This window comes from Molothrus aeneus, chromosome 23, assembly GCF_037042795.1.
Source record: "Molothrus aeneus isolate 106 chromosome 23, BPBGC_Maene_1.0, whole genome shotgun sequence".
NCBI lineage: Eukaryota > Metazoa > Chordata > Aves > Passeriformes > Icteridae > Molothrus > Molothrus aeneus.
In genome coordinates, this window is record NC_089668.1 from 2,649,822 (window position 1) to 2,670,279 (window position 20,458).

Consider the following 20,458-nt stretch of genomic DNA (forward strand, 5'->3'; position numbering starts at 1 on the left):
AACCAACCAAACTTCATCCACAGCGCTGCTGCCAACAAAAAGTTACATAAGGAGGTAATTTCAGTTGGATTCAGGCTTTGATTTTTGCATCTTGGTGTGAATCTCGTCAGTGTTTGTAAAAATGGAGGGGGTTTTGTGTTCATTGTGACACAACACAGAGAACCTTCAAAGCAGTTGTAGGGAAAAGGGAGTTGTTATTTTTGATAAATTATGTACGAAGGGAAGGGTAAGGAGTAGCTCAATCTGTCCTTCCTCTCTTAGGACTTGAACACAAAAAGAAAACAAGGTTTGAAGCTTTTGGATGTTCAGTCAGTGCTGAGACAGTACAGAAGTGCCTTTTAGTGGCATTGAGGTCACTGAACATCCTCAGAGAACACCAACATGGCAGTTGTTGATTTGATTTTATTTTACCCCAACCCTCTTTTTCTGTGTGTTTCTCTTTCCCTACATTGTATCCCAGCGTTCCCTTTCCCTTGTGCTTTGACCTACAGCCATTTTTAGGCAAACATTACATTCCAGTGTCCCCTTTTTTATGCTCCAACCACCATTTTTAGGGAATTAAGTCATGAAATCACAGGCTGCCCAAAGCTGTGGGGAAGGTTTTAGGTGCATCCCTGCAAATGTGCCACATCCGAGCTTCTTGCTGCTCTGAATTGTGCTGAAAAGGGCTCTTGAAATGTTTTAGGGAGTCGCAATTGCAATGGAGATCTCTGTAGGAAAAGGGAAGATGTAAGAGCCTGAATGAGGGATGTGGGACTCCAGGCTGCTCTCCAAAATGCAGTTTATTGTATCCAAAATGCAGTTTATTGTATCCAAAATGCAGTTTATTCCATCCAAGAGGTTACAGCAGTCCAGGGTCGTGGGTGACAGAGCTGTGCCCACAGCTGTCAGCTCCAGCTGCAGGCAGGCCTGGAGACCCTTTGGTTTTGGTTACAATGCATTCTATACTTTTCTTTTGGTTACAATGCATTCTATGCTTTTCTTTGCTGAGCATCTTAATACAGTAGAACCAATCTATACCTGAACTTTTATCTATAGCCAATCATAACTGCTATAATTACCATATTCATGTTACTGTTCTCCAGTCACTAACAGTCAGTACATTACAGTTTAAGCTAGAAGTTGTTTTTCAGTTTTCTTGCAGTGGAAAATTCTGAGACTGCAGAATTTTCCCACCCTATTTTTTCTCCTTGCCACATTTGCTGCCTTGTTTGCCTGTGCTCTCTTTCTGCTTGGCAAAAACATCTTCTTGTTTGGGGTGGGTTTATCCTTTGCTCTAAGCCATAAAAACCCCTCATAATAACTCACACCCCCTTTGCCTCCTTGGTTATCCAGTCAGACTGGCTCAGCAATTCTTTTCTTCTATACCAAAACTTGCTTCCATCTCTATTCCTTCTTCAGATTCTACATTTAAAAAAATCTTTCTGCTAAGCACACACACATCTGTGAGTTCTTTCTTGTCAAACTTTCATCCTTCCAGGCAAGAAGACGCTTCTGTTTTATAAACCCAAATGGAAGTGCCAGTTCTGATGCCACAGCTGGAGGAGGCTGCTGAAAAACCAGAACCCCATGGATTGATTTCCCCACCACCAACAAACTGGAGAAAAGAGTAATGAGGTGAAGGGAGACCAGGAAGCTGTGCCCAGCCAGCTGGAACCCCTCCAGCCCTGAAAATGAGCCATAAAAAGCTGATTTGTGGGTCTGAGTCGTGGTGTTCAGTGTGTCCTTCTCAGCACCTCCCCAGGGGAATCCCAGAATGGGCTGGAAGGGCCCCCAAGCCCATCCAGTGCCACCCCTGCCATGGGGACACCTTCCACTGTCCCAGCTGCTCCAAACCCTGTCCAGCCTGGCCTGGGACACTTCCAGGGGCAGCCACAGCTGCTCTGGGAATTCCCAGCCCCTCCCCATCCTCCCAGGGAATAATTCCTTCCCAATATCCTACCCAAATCTCCTCTTTTCCAGTTTGAAACCATTCCCTGTGTCCTGTCCCTCCATCCCTTGTCCAAAGTCTCTCTCCATCTTTTTTTGTGGGGTTTTTTTTGTGCACTGGAAGGGGCAGTGAGGTTCCCCTAAGAACTTTCCCTTCGGCAGGCTGGACAATCCCAATCCTGCCAGTTTTAACAATTCCAGAGGTGCAGAGCCCAGTGTGAGCAGTGCCACATCCCAGCTCAGGGAGGTTTCCTTTCTGTTTCTTCCCTTTCCTGTCTGGCCCTGCCTGTCACCCTCTGCTGTCCCCTCCCTGCCTGGCCTCTGCACAGCCAGGCTTGTTTGCCAAAAGCAGGAGTTGGGGTATTTTATTTTACATCAATTCCTTATGTAACTTTTCAGGAAATGTGATGATTTTTGACTCCTGCTGCCTGACAGGAGCAGTGCACTCAGGGCAGGGAAGGTGCCACGGAAATGAGTGGCTTTCCTTCAATTCCAGGACATGCTTGACATGGCAAATAATCTCACAGGGATGAGATCTGTGCCTTGGGTAAATCACTGGGACTCTCTGAGCTGGGCTGGAACCCTGTAATGTTCATTTCCCATTACAAACTGAATTGTGACAGCAGACTGCTCTGTGGAATGCCCTGAGCTCTGGGCAGGACACACAAAGCCACCAGCAGCTGTCCCCAATGTCCTTTAGGAGCTGTCTGAGGAACCTGGCAGGTTCAGCAGTGACAGAGGATGGTGCTGAGCAGCATTTCTGCTGCTCCTCCTTCTGCTGCCAGGAAAATCCACCCACAAACACCAGAGGTTTATGGCCAAAAAGGAGACAGAGGAGTCCTGGAACTTTATTCCAATCAAGGCAGAGGCCATGGGGCATTTCCCTGGGGTCTCTCAAAATTTGGAGGACGCAGCCTCCTTTTTATCCCAATTTCCCAGCTGCATTTCCCTTCTCTCTTTCCCCATTGCTGAGGTACTTGAGAGGTTCAGACTTCCCAGAACACCTGATCCCAAAGATTCCCCTCTAATGTACAATGGGAAGGAATTGTTCCCTGGGAGGTGTCTGTGCTTCCCTGCCCCAATTTATGCAGAAGACACCAAATAAACGAGGCCCTGTGATATTTGTACAGCCAAAAATGAGATTTGGCCACCCAGAGCCAATTGTTACTGACTGGGAGGACAGCAAATGTGTCTGAACTTGCTCTTTAAGGGAAGTTTTGAATTTTGGAGGGGTTTTTAAAATCCTGGCCTGTATTTTTGGCTCCCACATCTGCACTGGGTCACCATGTATCAGAATTGATCCCTTTTGGGCTCTCTTTTGGAGAACTGAGCAACTGAAGCTCTCCCTTTTCATTCATATTACTTACCAGGCAGGGTTTTCGCAGCCAAGCTGCTTGAAAATAGTAAATCTGAAAAGAAAAATCCATTTTTAAATCATTAAAAGCATTAAAAGTGACCTTTACCTGCTGCAAACATAATCCCTTAATAATGTGTCTTGTACTGGACAGATAATGGGGATCTTCCACGCGGGGATTAAAGGATTGTGCAGACTCAGCTGCTGAATTTTGAGGAAATTTCTGCTTTTGGGAATCACAGGTGGGACCCCAGGGGTGCTGCCACCTGGATTAGGGCTTCCACCTCGTGTCTCTCCCAGATTTCAAAATATGCACAAATTTCTGTTCAAATAACTCTGCAAACTTGGGATCTCTGAGCAAGGGGTGATGCCACAGCAGCTTTTTGGTTGTGTTTGCCTCAGAATAATCTCTGGAGCTCTGCAACAGGGATTAGGCTCTGTGTGTTCCTGGGACAGATTTAGGGTGGCCTAAATTCAGGTGGCTGGTTGAACTTACCTCTGTTTGAAAGGAAGAAAATTCAACAAGAAATGCAGGATATAATACCATGTTTCAACTCAATTTATATTGAATATCCCACATATATTCCATTTATATTGAATATAAAAATATTTCCCTGGGGGAAAATTCCCTGGATCACACAAAGCCACCAGCAGCTGTCCCCAATGTCCTTTAGGAGCTGTGTGAGGAACCTGGCAGGTTCAGCAGTGACAGAGGATGGTGCTGAGCAGCATTTCTGCTGCTCCTCCTTCTGCTGCCAGGAAAATCCATCCACAAACACCAGAGGTTTGTGGCCAAAAAGGAGACAGAGGAGTCCTGGAACTTTATTCCAATCAAGGCAGAGGCCATGGGGCATTCCCCTGGGGTCTCTCAAAATTTGGAGAACACAGCCTCCTTTATATCCCAATTTCCCAGCTGCATTTCCCTTCTCTCTGTCCCCATTTCTGAGGTACTTGAGAGGTTCAGACTTCCCAAAGATTCCTCTCTAATGTACAACCCTCCCTTTTAATTTTTAATTCCTATGGAATTTAGGGTTTTTTCCCCATTTTCTGAGGTACTTGAGAGGTTCAGACTTCCCAGAACACCTGATCCCAAAGATTCCCCTCTAATGTACAACCCTCCCTTTTCATTTTTAATTCTTACGGAATTTAGGGCTTTTTCTTCCCCATTGTTTCTTTCATCTTTCAATGTCCAATTTCATTTCTCAGCAAACTTAAAGTTTATTTGTAAAGTCAAATCTCTTTTTCCATTCACCCATCAGTGGAATCCTTCCCAGTGTTTCTTTTCTCTCCCAGTGCTGGTTTGATCTCCCAGCAGCCCCACAGCTGGTTTGGAAAGACAAATCCACCATTCCTCTTAGCTGGATGTGGCACTCAGTGCTCTGGGCTGGTGACAACGTGGGGCTGGGTCACAGCTTGGACTTGATGCTCTTGGAGGGCTTCTCCAACCTAAATTCTGGGATTCTGTGACTTTCCTTGGGATAAATATGGGTCCTTTAAGGGTTTTTTCTCTGGATGGGTCAGGCTGGGCTCTGTGTACTCCTCACCTCTGCATTTCAAAGCTGCTCACAAGGTGCATCTGGGCTGCTCAGGGATGCTCCAGCCCATTATTTAGGAAGTGTGGAGCAGGGCATGAGTCAGTGAAGTGATTTTCCCAGCAATGGATGGGGCAATAAACATCTCCTTGCTCATAAGCCAGCAGCTCTGAAGAGCTACAGCCAGGCTGCTCTGCTGCTGCTGGGCTGCTCTGCACTCAGATTGCAATTAGCTTGTGTATTAAATTAAAAAAAAAAAAAAACAACAACCAAAACAGCAGAGCTGAGCTGAGCTGTAACTCACTGAAGGTGAAGTTCACCCCTGTTCTGCAGTGCTGGGTTCTGTAAAACTTCCCCGTTTATTTGGTGTTTGCAACACTGGCACGTTCCTTTTGTCCGTGGAGAGTCCTGGGGTCACAGCATGGCTTGGGTTGGCAGGGACCCTAAAAATCCCCTCATTTCACCCTTGCCATGGGCAGGGCACCTTCCACTGTCCCAGGCTGCCCTGGACACCTCCAAGGATGAGGGATCTGCACCCTGGACAGAGCCTGACCTGATGAGCACCAGGTTTGGACTTCAGAAGGTGCATCCCAGCCAGACCTCTGCTCCTGGAAGGCTGTGGGGGTTTGGGATGTGAATTTATCTCCTGTTTTGACTTCAGAAGGTGCATCCCATCCAGACCTCTGCTCCTGGAAGTGTGTGGGGTTTGGGATATGAATTTATCTCCTGTTTTGACTTCAGAAGGTGCATCCCAGCCACTCCTGAAAGGCTGTGGGGTTTGGGATGTTAATTTATCTCCTGGTTTTGACTTCAGAATCTGCATCCCATCCAGACCTCTTGTCTTGGAAGGCTGTGGGGTTTGGGATGTGAATTTATCTCCTGGAAGAGGTGGAGGCCCTGTGCAGCCTCTGTGCCGAGGGGAGGTTGTGCTTCATGGTTGCCCTCAGTACCCAAACACCCCAAACTGCACTCCAGAGGAAGATGCAGAGTTCCTGGAACCCCAAGCGCTTGAGCTGAATTTAAATTCAGCTCTTAGACAGCACAACTGGAGCAGTGCCTACATTTAAAGCTTGTCCCAGGTAGCAGCACCCTTTAAGGTGCAGGTCAGCCTTCCTCCAAGTGTGACCTCTCCTCTCAGCTCCTGGAGTTTGAGCACTGACACTGCAGTTACATTGCCAAGACTTTCTTCAAAGGCCCGGGGATGGGAAGCTGAATTTTTGTTCTGCTCTTTTGAAGGCTGAGTGTCTCATGAAATGACATTACAGCAGGAACTGGGAGCAGAAAAATTAACACGATCAAAGGTGGCAGAGTCTGTTAGATTTGGCAAATGCCTTATTTGATTTGTATCTGCAGCAGTGGTCGCACTGCTGTGTCCTCAGAGCCTCGCACATCTGAGAGCTCTGCTTCCCCAACTTTGTGAGTAATGTACACTCACAGCTTATTGTGAAAGGCCAAAAAACCCCAACCAAATCCTCTTGCAGGCTTTAAACATTTTTATTTTTATTTTTTTAAATAAACGAGTGCTGTCCCAGGTGGGCAGAATGAGGATGAGGCACACTGAAGTCTGACTCAAACAGGTGAGGCCACCAGTGGCTGTCCCTGCTTTGGCACATCAGGGCCCTCATCCATCCTCCAGGCTCCCAGACACATTCCTGCCCTGCAATCTAAAGGGAAATTTGAATTAATATCTTTGGAATCATTAATACCACGTGGAATTCGTGACTCTGAGATGGTTCCAGGGAGTCTGGGGGACCCTTGAGCCATCCTGAGGCTGCCACAGAGCCAGGCCTGACTATGGGGGACTTTGACAGCTGCCCTGCAAGCAGAGATGAGTTCATAGAAGAAATAACAATTGATGATTTTCGAGTGTATCCATAGCAAGGAAGAAGACAAGGCCATCAGCATGGAAACAGAGTAGAAAAGATAGATTAATATTTTTGTAAGCTAGACTAAGTGCATAAGTAGATGTTTATACATGCCTTATTAAATTTGTGTCAAACTTTTGCCAATTATATTGACCTTAATTGCTTTGCACCAATGAATATAATAAGTTATTGTGTATATAATAAGTTATATTGTATATAACTTAAGATCACGCTTTGTTAAGAGTATATAAGCTGGAGAACATGCAAAATAAAAACTTTTTTCTTCTTTGACCCTGATCACATGTGGATGTCACATCTGACCTAATGGTGACACCTGAGCAGCTCTCAGGGCTCTTTCTGTAGCATCCATGAGCTCACCACCAGTGTGTAGCCATGATATTTCATGAACATTCCCTTTTCCTAGGATTTTTCTCCTTAGAAGCTGAGAGGCCTCAGAGGAAAAGAAAAACAATGGTTATCTGCTGTTGTGGAATGCAACAGGTGCATCTGGGATTGGTCCATGTTGGTTGTTTCTAATTAATGGCCAATCACAGCCCAGCTGTCTTGGACTCTCTGAGAGTCACAAGATTTTATTATCATTCCATTCCATTCCATTCCATTCCATTCCTAGGGCCACCAGATCATCACTGCTGTGTGCCTGGAGCCCCTGTGGGTGCAGGAGATTTGTGTTCTCCTTTTCCAGAGCCTCCACTCCCCATCATCCCCAAAATGCTCCTGGCAGGGCCACGGTGGGGCCTTGGCACTGCAAGTCCTGCTGAGGTTGGATTTGATCTTGGAGGTGTTTTCCAACCTTAAAGATTGGAGATTCTGTAATTCTTGGCCTCTGAGAAAAACTGAAATTCTGGAAGGAGAAATGAAGCAGCCAGACCAGGGAATGTTAAACAGGAACATGAAATAAAGTGTTAAACAGGAATGTTAAATAAAATGTTGAACAGGAATGCTAAAGTGTTAAACAGGAATGTTAAATAAATCCTCCTCTGGAATGGCAGCCTGGGAAGGGCTGAGGGAAGGAGCTGATGGGAATTTAATAAAGATTGTGCTCAGTTCTGAGCTCCAGCAACCTGCCCAGGCTCTCCAGGGCGAGCCAGAGGTGTTGCACCACTGAATTTTGTGGGATTCACTCTTTTTTTCCTGCTGGAAAGCAGCAGTGATCGCTTTTCCAAGGAGCAGGGCTGGTTCTCCTCCTCCTTGGCCGTGGCAATTCCTTGGTAGCTCTGCCTGGGCTGAGCTGCTTCTCACTGGGGAAGGAGTTAAGATGAACTCAAAAGCATTAAGGCCTCTTTAATTCAGAAGAGGAGGGTTTGTGTCATGGTGTCACACAGTTTAACTAATCTACTTTAAAATTAATTTGGTTTAATTTTCCTTAGGGCCCCCATGTGGATATACCCTTAAGTACCTAGAATAAATAACAGGTAACTGGGTTGTAAATCACCACAAGTAATTGTGTACCTACTTGCCTGTTGTAAATCAGCAATAACTCCAGAGGGGCTGATTCTCCCTGTGTATACCTGCAATAAACCAGGAGTAACCTGCTCTAAGTCAATAAAGGTAATTTTCTTCCTCCTTTCCTGGGACAAAACAAGAGGAAGGAGCTCGGCTGAGAGAAATTCAAAGCAAGAAGGTGAATATTTTTACTTCTGAGGAGAATTAATGACAGAACAACTGACCAGGGACTGTAATGGACTCTGTGGGGCTGCAGGATTCTTTTCTGAAGCTCAGCTCACTCCCTGAGCCTGCCCTTGTTCAAGCAGGAGGAGGAAAGTCCCTGGCCTGTGGCAGGCAGAGCATCTTCCTAAATGAGCAATATTTATTCATTATTTACTCCTTGCACACAAACCTCCCACCTTGTTAACCCTGGGAGAGCAGGGGAAGGGCAGGAGCACTCTGGAAAGTTCCAAGGGGTGAGGAGGAGGCCCTAAATGGGCCAAGGAGAGGCTGAGGCAGGGTTATCCCACCTCTCTTGGGTCCTGGCATTGCTGCAGAGGGAGAACTGAGGGTGGCAAATGAAGGAATTCATCCCTGTGCCCTCCCCTGCATGGAGGTAAAGTCAGCAGCCATGGGGTCATGGAATGGTTTGGGATCAATGAAGGGTTTGGGATCAATCAATGGTTTGGGATCATCATGGAATGGTTTGGGATCAATGAATGGTTTGGGATCATCATGGAATGGTTTGGGATCAATGAAGGGTTTGGGATCAATGAATGGTTTGGGATCATCATGGAATGGTTTGGGATCAATGAAGGGTTTGGGATCAATGAATGGTTTGGGATCATCATGGAATAGTTTGGGATCAATGAATGGTTTGGGTGGGAAGGGACATTAAAGATTTGTCCCACCCCTGCCATGGGCAGGGACCCCTTCCACTGTCCCAGATTGCTCCAAACCCCATCCAACCTGGCCTTGGGCACTTCCATGGATCCAGAGGCAGCCACAGCTTCTCTGGGAAATCCATTCCAGCCTCTCACAAGGAGGAATTTCTTCCCAGTATCCCATCTAACCCCGTTCCCCTTCAGTTTAAGGACATTCCCCCTTGTCCTGTCACTCCAGGCCCTCGTAATCTCCTCGTAATCCTTCCCAATTTCTTCATAATCCTTCCCAATTTCTTCATAATCCTTCCCAATTTCCTCGTAATTCTTCCCAATTTCCAGGTCCTGCATCAAACCAGCACAGCTCAGTGAGGTTTCCAATGCCCACCCAAGGAAAATAAATGGGAATTTGGATGAGCTGGAGCTGTTGGGGCCACCAATGCTTGGAGATCAACCTGACAGACCCTGCATTGTGCAGGGACAGAATTTTGTCACCCTTGCACCTGAGCCAGCTCCAAGGTGAAGCTGCAGTGGTGGCACCTAAAAAACCAAATTTGCACAAAAATATTTGGTGGGAATAGAGCAAGGTTCTGTCAGGAAAATGTCAGAGTACTTAACTCGCCATGAACTCGCTCTTTGCTTCCCCTGTTTGTCCATCTCTGTAAGCCCAGCAGGATTTCTGACTTAGGACTCTAAAACAGAACTCCTTACAGTAATGCTGGTAGATCATATGTTAGATTTTTTTTTTCCCCTCCTTCTGACAAAACAGCCTCTGGCAAATTTTCCACTCCAATCTAAAAATTGTGTGTTGCTTCCCGGAGCCGAGCCCTTCTCTTGCTGCACCACGGCACGATGACAGACGACCATAATTAGCAAAGTGAGTAGAAACCCCATCTGATGTTGTGGCATTTCACACCCTATTTACAGAGGAATTAACACCTTCACTGTCACACTGGGGACATGGCTCCGGAGGATTTGTCTTGAGGAGAAAATTGATTTAATCACATGCCAATCTGTCTCCATGAGGGGTTTTGGGGGCTCTGTTGATCTTTCCCCTTGGGTCTCCCAGCTCCTGCACAGAAATAGTCCCCAGCTCGAAAATTTTCATTATTTTCTTACTAATTGGCTCAGCCTTTGTATTTGCTGCCCAAATTCCTGGCTGTGACTCAGAACTGAACTCCCAACTCTCCAGGGATCTTTATTTGTGTGGATAAAGCTCTCATTAGCAAGGCTCCATCTCCAGCCTGGATCCTTCAGGAGAAGGGTTTGGATCCTTTCCCTTTGCAGCACAGCAATGGGAAGGCCCAGAGCTGAGCAGAGGAGTGAAAAAGAGCTGCTTGCTTTATCGTCAGATCCTATTGATCAGAGCTTGGCTCTGCTCTGCTTGGCCTTAAAGCTGCTAAAGTGGAACAAAAACCTGGAATGAGGGATAACAGCTGGTTTTACAAGGCTGAGTCTAGTGGGGTTTTTGCTGGGGATCTTTCATTTCCATGGTGAGCCAGGAATGTGAAGAGATCACCCACAGATTCATGTCTCATCTGTAAAGAGTATTTGGGGTGGGAAAAATATGGGAACATCTTTGTGTGTTTGGTGCTTGCGTTGCCATAACAGATCTGCTCTCGGAAGGAATCCACTCTGGAAGGGGAGCTGGATGAATGTATGCATGAGCATAGGCTGTGTGCCTGCATGAAAATGGGAAAGCTCCATCTTTTATGTAAAGTGGGAAAAGATAAACTGTGCTTTTTGTGGCTCACGTGGAAAAGCGCTAAGGAAATTCACCCAAACCCAATCTTAAAGGTTTGGGAGAAAACCCAATCCCAAAGGTTTTGAGAGAAAACCTGATCTCAAAGATTTGGGGAAAAAATCCAGTCCCAAAGGTTTGGGAGAAAACCCAGTCACAAAGATTTAAGAGGAAACCCAATCCCAAAGGTCTGGGGAGAAAACCCAATCCCAAAGGCTTGGGAGAAAACTCAACCCCAAGGGTTTGGGAGAAGACCCAACCCCAAAGGTTGGGGAGAAAACCCAATCCTAAAGGTTTTGTGAGAAAACCCAATCTCAAAGGTTTTGGGAGAAAACCCAATCTCAAAGGTTTTGGGAGAAAACCTAGTCCCAAAGGTTTGAGGTGAAAGCCCAATCCCAAAGGTTTGGGGAAAAAACCAATCCCAAAGGTTTGAGGTGAAAGCCCAATCCTAAAGGTTTGGGAAAAAAACCAATCCCAAAGGTTCGGGGTGAAAACCAAATCCCAAAGGTTTTGAGAGAAAACCCAATCCCAAAGGTCTGGGGAGAAAACCCAATCTCAAAGGTTTTGGAGAAAGCCCAATTCCTGAAGGGCAGGCTCAGGAGGAATTTCTTTTGGGGCATCATTACTGGCTCATAAAAGACACTTTCAGTTCTTCAGCTGGATTTTCTTTTGATTTCCCTTGCCATAAGCCCAGGCTTTCCTTCTCCCGTTTACATTTGCCCAAATCTCTGTTTTTCCATGCCTTTCTCCCCACTCTGTGCCCATCCCCTCCCTCCCCAAGGACTCCTGTTCCCAGGAGGGGTTTTGCAGCAGGCTCAATGTGAGACACTGCAGAGGAGCGAGTTCAAACCACCACTAAAACTTCCATGGAAGAAGAGGATGGAGAAGTAAGGAAATGGGATTCAGCAGCTCTCCTAAAATCACCTGCCAGGCTGCTCCCTTGGCTGGGAGCCCTTTTCCAGCCCAGCTCCCTCCCCTTCCCAGGCAGCAGAGGAGATTCTGTTTGACAGGGCTGATCCTCAGAGTTAAAAGTTTATTCCTCCATCAGCACATTAATGAAAAGAGAAACGTAGCTCGGGGAGGAAGGCTTATGGAACAAAAATCAAACTAAATCTATCAATTCCCCATCCTGAATAAATGAATCTATTAAGGTGGGGTGAGATGCCTGGCAGATAAGGGGTGTTCCACATAAAACCAGGAAGGAAAACCCAGGCAGCCCTGTGCAAACCCAGCACTGAGCACTGGGATTGTCTCCTGTGTGCTCTCAGCTTTTCCACCTGAGCCACAATGTCACAGACGTATTTTATGAAAAATCTTTTTGCCAGGATTTTTTTCTCCTGAGAAGCTGAGAGGCCTCAGAAATGAAATGTAACCAAAAACCATCTGATAGCTGTGAAATGTGGTCTGGGGATGGTTCACCAACAGGTGCATCTTCGATTGGTTGCATGTCATTGTTTTTACTTGATGCCCAATGACAGCCACCTGTGTCAAGGCTGTGAGCAGTCACAAGGTTTATTATCATTCTATTCCTTTCTTTGCTGGCCTTCTGATGTCTCCTTCCTCTGGTCTTTAGTATAGTTTTAATATATAATTTTCTTTTCATATATAATTTTCTTTTAATATAATATATATCATAAAATAATAAATCAGCCTTCTGAAACATGGAGTCAAGACTCTCATCTCTTCCCTCACTCCTGTGAACACCACCACACCACAATTCTCAAGTTGCTGCCTGTGAGGAGAAAGTTCCTTTTCTGGCTTGGGGTTAGGGAAAGTTAATGGGAGGAAATGCCAATAGATGGCGCTTGGGAATTCTTGGAGGAGGGAATGGGTGGGGTGGGAATGATGGACACTCGTCCCCGTGTGCTGCAAACTCTCCTCCTGGAGATGAGCTCCTGGATTTGCCCTTCCTGGGTCTCAGAATCTTTGCTGCTCACAGTGACCCTGAGATGCGTTAAAAAGTCTCTTTTCCCAGTTGAAGAAGGAGTCAGAGCTCTTCAGTTCTTGTTCTCAAGGTTGTTTATTGTTTCTTATCTATAAAATTCTTTCTCTGACCTGCCGAGGTCTGTCTGGCGGGTCGGGTTGAGGCACACTGGTGTTATCTTTTTATACTAAAAACTGCATGTACAATATTTACCATAACTTCCCAACACCCATCACCTATGTTAGACAGTGAGCTTCTACTCTAAACCAATCTAAAAATGCCAACATCACCCAGAAGATGGAGGCCAAGAAGAAGAAGGAAAAAGGACAAGGCATGCCCAAATTCCTTCATCTTGGGACCCCGAGCCCCCATTCTAAAAACCTCAAAAATTGATTTTTCACCCCGTGACTAACTATTATCCTACTTAAATTTTCTTGACTTGTAATTTTTCACATCAAGGTTGGTAATTGTTTTTTCCAAGGCACAGGCATCTGGGGCTCTGTGCCAAGTTCTCTGAGCCCCCCGGGCAGGGGCTTGAGCCCTTTAGGGCATCCAGAGGAATTTCCTGGCTTCTGACATAGTACAGGGAGATGTGGATGCTCCTCCTGCCACCCCTGGCCATCCTCTCGTCTCCTCCTGTTCCCCAGTTGCTCCCAGTTTGGATTTCGAACCCTTTGGAGATGAGATAAGCGGGGCGGGCAGTGCCGGGTCGCCGAGGAGCTGGCCCGGGTACATGGTGGGTAAATCACAGCTCTACCTGCAGTGACAGCAGTAATTTATCTTGGGCTGGAAAAAGCTGCTGCTTCCCATCCTGGGCTCTGAGGGTCATTCATCACTTTTTGTTATTTTTATAACAGAAGGGAGAGTGCTGGTTCCCTCCCCCCATTGCCTCCAGGGACAAATTAGCTGCTCTGGGAATGGATGAGCTCAGGGGCTGTTTGCATTTTTGTTTTTTAACAGTGCAAGCAAAGCCCTGGGAGCTGCAGGGCTCCCCTGAGCAGGGGCAGATGGAGCAAAGCTCTGGAACTCTGCCACGGGGAGGACGTGGCCTTTGGGTCCTGCTGCTGGTGGCAGGTGGTGACATCGCAGGGCCTGGTGGTGGCTCTGAACCCAGCACAGCATCCAGAGAGCCTGCCAAGGTCTGTGAGCTGGGGTGGGCAGGATTTGGGGGTTCTCTGGAGATCTCACTGCTAGAAACAAGGGCTGTCTCTGCTCCTGAAGCCTCCTGATCTCTGCTCTCTGATCCTGTGCCAGGCTCAGCCATTCCGGGGCCACAGGAACACTCAGCTCTGTTTGCTCAGGATGCTCTGCACAGCCACAGGGCTCTACATCCAGCCACAAACAGGTGCAGGTTTTATCCCTGCTGGTTTGCTGAGATAGATAAATCTGTATTAAAAATTTAAAAAAAAAATACACATTGTATGTTTACACTGTATATATATACATATATATATAACGTATATAAATGTATATTCCATAAATAGTTTTTGAGAGAGATCTGCTGAATCTGAGATCTGCTGAATCTGCTATATATATAAATATATATAAATGTATATTTCATAAATAATTTTTGAGATACACCTGTTGAATCTGAGATCTGCTGAATCTGCTATATATATTAAAAATATATATATAATGTATTTAAATGTATATTCCATAAGTAATTTTTGAGTGAGATCTGCTGAACACTCATATGCCCAGAGAAGCTGTGGCTGCCCCATCCCTGGAAGTGTCAAAAAAAAAAAATATTCACACACATTGTATATTTACATTATATATATGTATGTATATATTTCTATATCTACACATACATATATAATGTAAATATATATAAAAATATATATTAAAATATAAATATAAATATAAATATTTTATATATCCATATATTTAATAGATATATTAAATGTATGTAAATGTATATTTAATAATTTTTTTTTGAGAGATATCTGCTGAACACTCATATGTCCAGAGCAGCTGTGGCTGCCCCATCCCTGGAAGTGTCCAAGGTCAGGTTGGACAGGCCTTGGAGCACCCTGGGATAATGGAAAGTGCCCCTGCCCATGGCAGGGCTGAAATTATCTTAAAATTTAAGGTCCCTTCCCACGCAAACCATTCCATGATGATTCTGTGATCCCTTTCCAGCCCATCCTGGATCTGTCATTGCCCTCCTGCTGTGTTTTTTAGGGGTTTTTTTTAGGCTTTAGGGGTTTTTTTCCTTCATGTCTGAGTCCTGTGGGCACTGAGGAGCTGCAGCTGCAGCCAGGCAGCAGGAGAGGGAAGATTGGACACGGGGTCCCTGGGGAGGGTACAGGTGCTCCACAGTCCCTTTCTCACTGAGGGGACATTGCTTCAATGACTCTGCCAATCACTGTCCCTCACCTGTCTGTCACTTGCTGTGCAGCCAGGGAATTCACTTCACAGAGTGGCCAAAAGTGGCAGATTTTTATGTCTGCAAGGGGCCACTTTGCATAATTCTGGGCACCAGGGAACAGAGCCAGTGAGGAGGCATCCACAGCCCCATTTCCATGGAAATTTCCCAGCAGGCAGGGGACAGGAATGTATTCACTTCCCAGGGCATTGCAGATGGGCAGATTTGCCTTGTAGTGCTGGAAATTGCTTTTGTGTCTCACACATCAGCGTGCTGAGCCTGCTCAGAGGAAGGGCAACGAGGAGAAAGGGATGGGGATCTCCTCTTCTCTTCTCTTCTCTTCTCTTCTCTTCTCTTCTCTTCTCTTCTCTTCTCTTCTCTTCTCTTCTCTTCTCTTCTCTTCTCTTCTCTTCTCTTCTCTTCTCTTCTCTTCTCTTCTCTTCTCTTTTCTCTTCTCTCCTCTCCTCTCCTCTCCTCTCCTCTCCTCTCCTCTCCTCTCCTCTCCTCTCCTCTCCTCTCCTCTCCTCTCCTCTCCTCTCCTCTCCTCTCCCTTTCCCTTTCCCTTTCCCTTTCCCTTTCCCTTTCCCTTTCCCTTTCCCTTTCCCTTTCCCTTTCCCTTTCCCTTTCCCTTTCCCTTTCCCTTTCCCTTTCCCCCCTCCAGGGAAAGCTTTTGGAGCTGCAGGTTGTGATGGAGATCACAGAATTTTGGGGTGCTTTGGGTTGGAAGGGAACTTAAAGCTCATCCAGTTTCACCCCCTGCTGATGCTTTAGGATTTGAGCTTTTCTGGTTTTTTATATATTTGTAATCCTGCAGTTCTTTAGTGTATAACTCCAAACTCCACACACAGTGGGAGCTGCTGCTTCCCCATTTTGGGCAGACACAGCAATTCCTCTCCAGGCCTGGCAATCAAGGACACCTCACTGCCTCAGGCCCTGAGAAATGTGAACAAAAGTGAGCTGGGGGAGCAAATTTGGGGTAAATTACTTCATTAGCTGAAGCTGTAATTGGAATATTAATTAACCCACAATATGCAAATGGATCAAAATTATAAAAATGTGAAAACCTGTGACCCATTGTTCATTTTGGGTGCAGCCCCTGGGGGATTTTGTCTGCCCTAAATGTCCCTGAAGGCCCTTCAATAAATAGAAGTGATTTTTATTCCCTTAATTTTGTCTGGCCTCTGTTTTTAGGTAGCCCCAAAGGCATCTCTGCCATGGCAGGGATGCAGCTGCAGGCAGATGTTGCTCTCTGATGGTCCTGGCCCCTGCATGGTGGAGGCTGGAGAGGTTGAGCTGGGGCTCATCTCTGCTGGACCTGCCTGGCATGGTGAATTTATTTCTCATTTTGGGTTTTGTTGGGTGGTTTTTTTCCCTTTTCTTCCTCCTCCTGTTGATTGCACAATGCATAACCTCAGCTGTGACAGGCTGGTGATTATTTATTGTCATTTGCAATGACTTGGGGACAAGCACAGGCCATGTACAGCCATTAAAGGCTTTTTTGGAAAACTCAGGAAGCAAAGTGGCCCCGTTCCCTTGGCTGCAGGGAGCAGCAGGGCCTTGTGCTCACCATGGCCATGGTTCAGGGCTCCTCTGCAGCCTCCCTAATTGAGTCATTTGTCTCCCCAAGTACCCACCAGCTTCACTGCAGATTTGTGGGTTCTCTTCATTATTAGTATCATTAATTTTTATTTAGACACAATTGATGGCCTCGTCCATGGAAGTTGATCTGAAATTGTGTCTGGAGAATGCTCTGAGGGCTGGTGGGCATGGGGAGCCCAGGGGTTGGGGGCCTGGGGGTGACCTGGGCCCCAGCCAGAGCCACATTTCTTTGAGAAAGGTGCTCGTGCAACCTGGAGGTGTCAGAAGAGTTTGTGGGTGGGATTTAGGCCACCTAAATATTGCTCCGAGAGATACAAGACTTCCTGAACAGCAGTTTACTGTTGTCCTGTCCCTTTTTCTGAGGGTCTTGTGAGGACAATCACCACCCAGACAGCGCGGAGCAGTCAGATTTCACAGGCAAAGAACAAAATCCAAATGTCCTGGGTGATTTTTGTCCTGTTCTCCCTGGAGAGAGAAGTCACGTTGCTGTTGCAGGTGTTGCTGGTCCAAGAGGGGACCTCTCCCTGCTGAGCCCAGCTGGGGCAGAGCTGTGGGCAGCGGAGCTGAGGGCAGGCACCTGCATGTGCTCATCTGCATCCTTCCCTTGCCAAAAACCAGCATTTCTACTGATGCCTTAAGTTTTAGCTTTCAGATTTTCCAGAGCCTGCACTGCCTCGGTTTGTGACTCTGAACTCCATATAAAGTGTTCTAGCAAGTTCTCCTCACAGCTCAGTCCCACAAGCAGTTTCCAGCCCCACAACCAAGGATGCCGCTGCAGCTTCAGCCCCAAAAAGTGCAAACAGCAGGAATGGAGGGGAGCAAACTGGGAGGGTGGGACTGCATCACCTGGAGCTGGAATTGGACAGTTAACCCCATATGGAAATGGACCAAAACTTATAAAAGTGTGAAAACTCGTGACTCAGGGTCCATCTTGGATCCATCCTGCGTCCATCTTGGGTGTAGCCCTGGCTGGGCTCCTAAATATCTATTAAAATATATCTTTTAATAAATCCCTACTTTATTCTTTATCTCTGTCCAGCCTCTGCTCCGAGTTCCTCTCAAGGCATCACAACCTTGTAAATCTGAGGGCTCCTGGAGGTGAGGACGGGGCTGTGACTCCTGTCCCTCTGGGAGAGCCCTGGAGGAGGAGAAGGAGGAGAAGGGGAAGGAGGAGAAGGGGAAGGAGGAGAAGAAGAAGGAGAAGAAGAAGAAGAAGAAGAGGAAGAAGAGGAAGAAGAAGAAGAAGAAGAAGAAGAAGAAGAAGAAGAAGAAGAAGAAGAAGAAGAGGAAGAAGAAGAAGAAGAAGAAGGAGAAGAACAAGAACAAGAAGAAGAGGAAGAAGAGGAAGAAGAACAAGAAGAAGAGGAGGAAGAGGAAGAAGAAGAAGAAGAAGAAGAAGTTAATGTTACAGCTGGACTCTCTGCTGGACAGGTGTCTTATAGGTGATCACTTCAGAGGACAAGGACGAGGACAAGGAGGAGGATGAGGAGGATGAGGAGTATGCTGCTGCTGCTGCTGCTGCTGCTGCTGCTGCTGCTGCTGCTGCTGCTGCTGCTGATGATGATGATGATGATTCAAAGCCTGCAGTTGTGTGGAGCCATCCCTGTGCTGGCAACCTTGGCTGCCGCTTGGTTTTGGTGTTCTGGTTTGTTGGTTTGCTTTTTTGGTTTTTTTTAATTCACTCTTCCAGTTAAACTCTTCATTTTGCTGCCACTTGCTGGGCCTGCCAGCTGCTAACAACCACCAAGGGACTCCAGGCAGCTTTGCAGGCTGCCTCAGAGTGCCTCAGGCAAAGCCTGAAATGCATAAAACATGAAAATAACCTTTTGTGTTCGCTTGCAGCCTCACACCCTTCATCCTCCCTAGGGTGGGGAGCGATTGGTGGGGCTCACAGCCAGCAGGTGGAGGTGGCTCTGTGCTGCAAGGTGCTGGGATTCAGGCTGGGGCTCTATTTTTATTATTTTTATTATTTTTATTATTTTATTATTTTTATTATTTTATTATTTTATTATTTTTGTTTTTTTATTATTTTATTATTTTTATTATTTTTATTTTTTAATTTTTTAATTTTTAAAATTTTTTAATGTTTTAAATTATTTTTAGGGAATGTTGCAGCCTGGAATTCTGGGATTCCCCATTTTTTTGCTGAGTTCCCCCATTTTTTGCTGGGATTCTCAGGATGTAGGAGTGCAGAGCATCCTCAGCCTGTGAGCAGCATCCCCAGGCTCTGCTGGTGCAAGGTTTGCTTGGAGCAAACCAACAAGATCATCTTTAAGGTCCCTTTGAACCCAAAGCAGTCTGGGATTCTGGGTTTCCCTATTTTTTGCTGGGTTTCCCCATTTTTTGCTGGGATTCCCCATTTTTTGCTGGGATTCCCCATTTTGTGCTGGGTTTCCCCATTTTTTTGCTGAGATTCCCCATTTTGTGCTGGGATTCCCCATTTTTTGATGGGATTCCCCATTTTTTGCTGGGATTCCCCATTTTGTGCTGGGTTTCCCCATTTTGTCCTGGGTTTCCCCATTTTTTGCTGGGTTTCCCCATTTTTTGCTGAGATTCCCCATTTTGTGCTGGGATTCCCCATTTTGTGCTGGGATTCCCCTTTTTTTGATGGGATTCCCCATTTTCTGCTGGGATTCCCCATTTTGTGCTGGGTTTCCCCATTTTGTCCTGGGTTTCCCCATTTTTTGCTGGGATTCCCCATTTTGTGCTGGGTTTCCCCATTTTGTGCTGGGTTTCCCAGAAGGGCAGAGCATCCTCAGCCTGTGGGCAGCATCTCCTGCCGGTGCAGAGTTTGCTTGGAGCTCCCTGAGATTCTTGACACTGGTCTGTGGCTCTGAGGTTGTTAAATCCTGCTGGTCAGGTTTCTCCTTCCTTAATCCTGAGTTATTCAGGTGTTCTGCTCTGTCTTTCACATCAAACAAACAGACAAACAAAACCCCTTAGGGAAGCAAAGTCCTGATTTTGCTGATTAGACCCAGCCCTGCTGGAACCTCATCCTAAAATCCATCAGAGTGCATCTTCTGGGCTCCCCTGCAGAACTGCAGCATTTCCAGCCTGGAAGGGCTGCCTTGAAGCACATTTGCATGGGAGTGCAGCTCACAAGGAGCCCAGGTCAGCTGTGAGAGGCCAGCTCAGCTCGGGCAGGTGTGAAGAGGTTGGGAAAGAGGCTGTCAGGAGCATTAGAGCAGGGAGGGAAAAGAGCAGCTCTGCTGGGGTGTGTTTGCTGCTGTCTGTTATTAGCACTTAAAACACTGCTGGGCTGCTGACACTTTGGAGTGTTTAGCCAGGGATGAAAAGAAGTGATGTGACTTGCAGGGAGGGGAAAAAAAAAAATCAGGATAAAAAATGATTTCTTCCTTCCACACATAATCTGGAGAATGTGAGATGCGTCAGCAGGCAGATAAATGTTCCTTTTTCCCTGGCTTTGTGGGGGGACAGCAGAAAACTTGGGCACAAACTCCTGAATTCCTTTGCACAGTTTGCTCTCTGCTCCTGTCAGAGCCTGTCAGAAAGTGTGTTTAATTCAAGAGCTCTCAGTGCCTTTTCCAAGCTCTGTGTTGCAAGACCTTCCCATACTGGGGAAAGGAGCCTGAGACCTCACAGTGAGATCCAGAGAAGTCCTTCCATGTGCCTGCTCCTTCTCTGCCCCCAGGGATTCTGAAGTGTGGTGAGACAAAGGTTATTTTGTGATCCCCTGCCCTTGCTCAGTGAACACAAGATCTTTTTATTGTTTTCCCTTTCCAAACTTTCCCATTCCAGGCTTTTCTTTCATGATTAATTTACCTTTTACTCCTTCCATGTGGGTGTGTGACAGTGTTC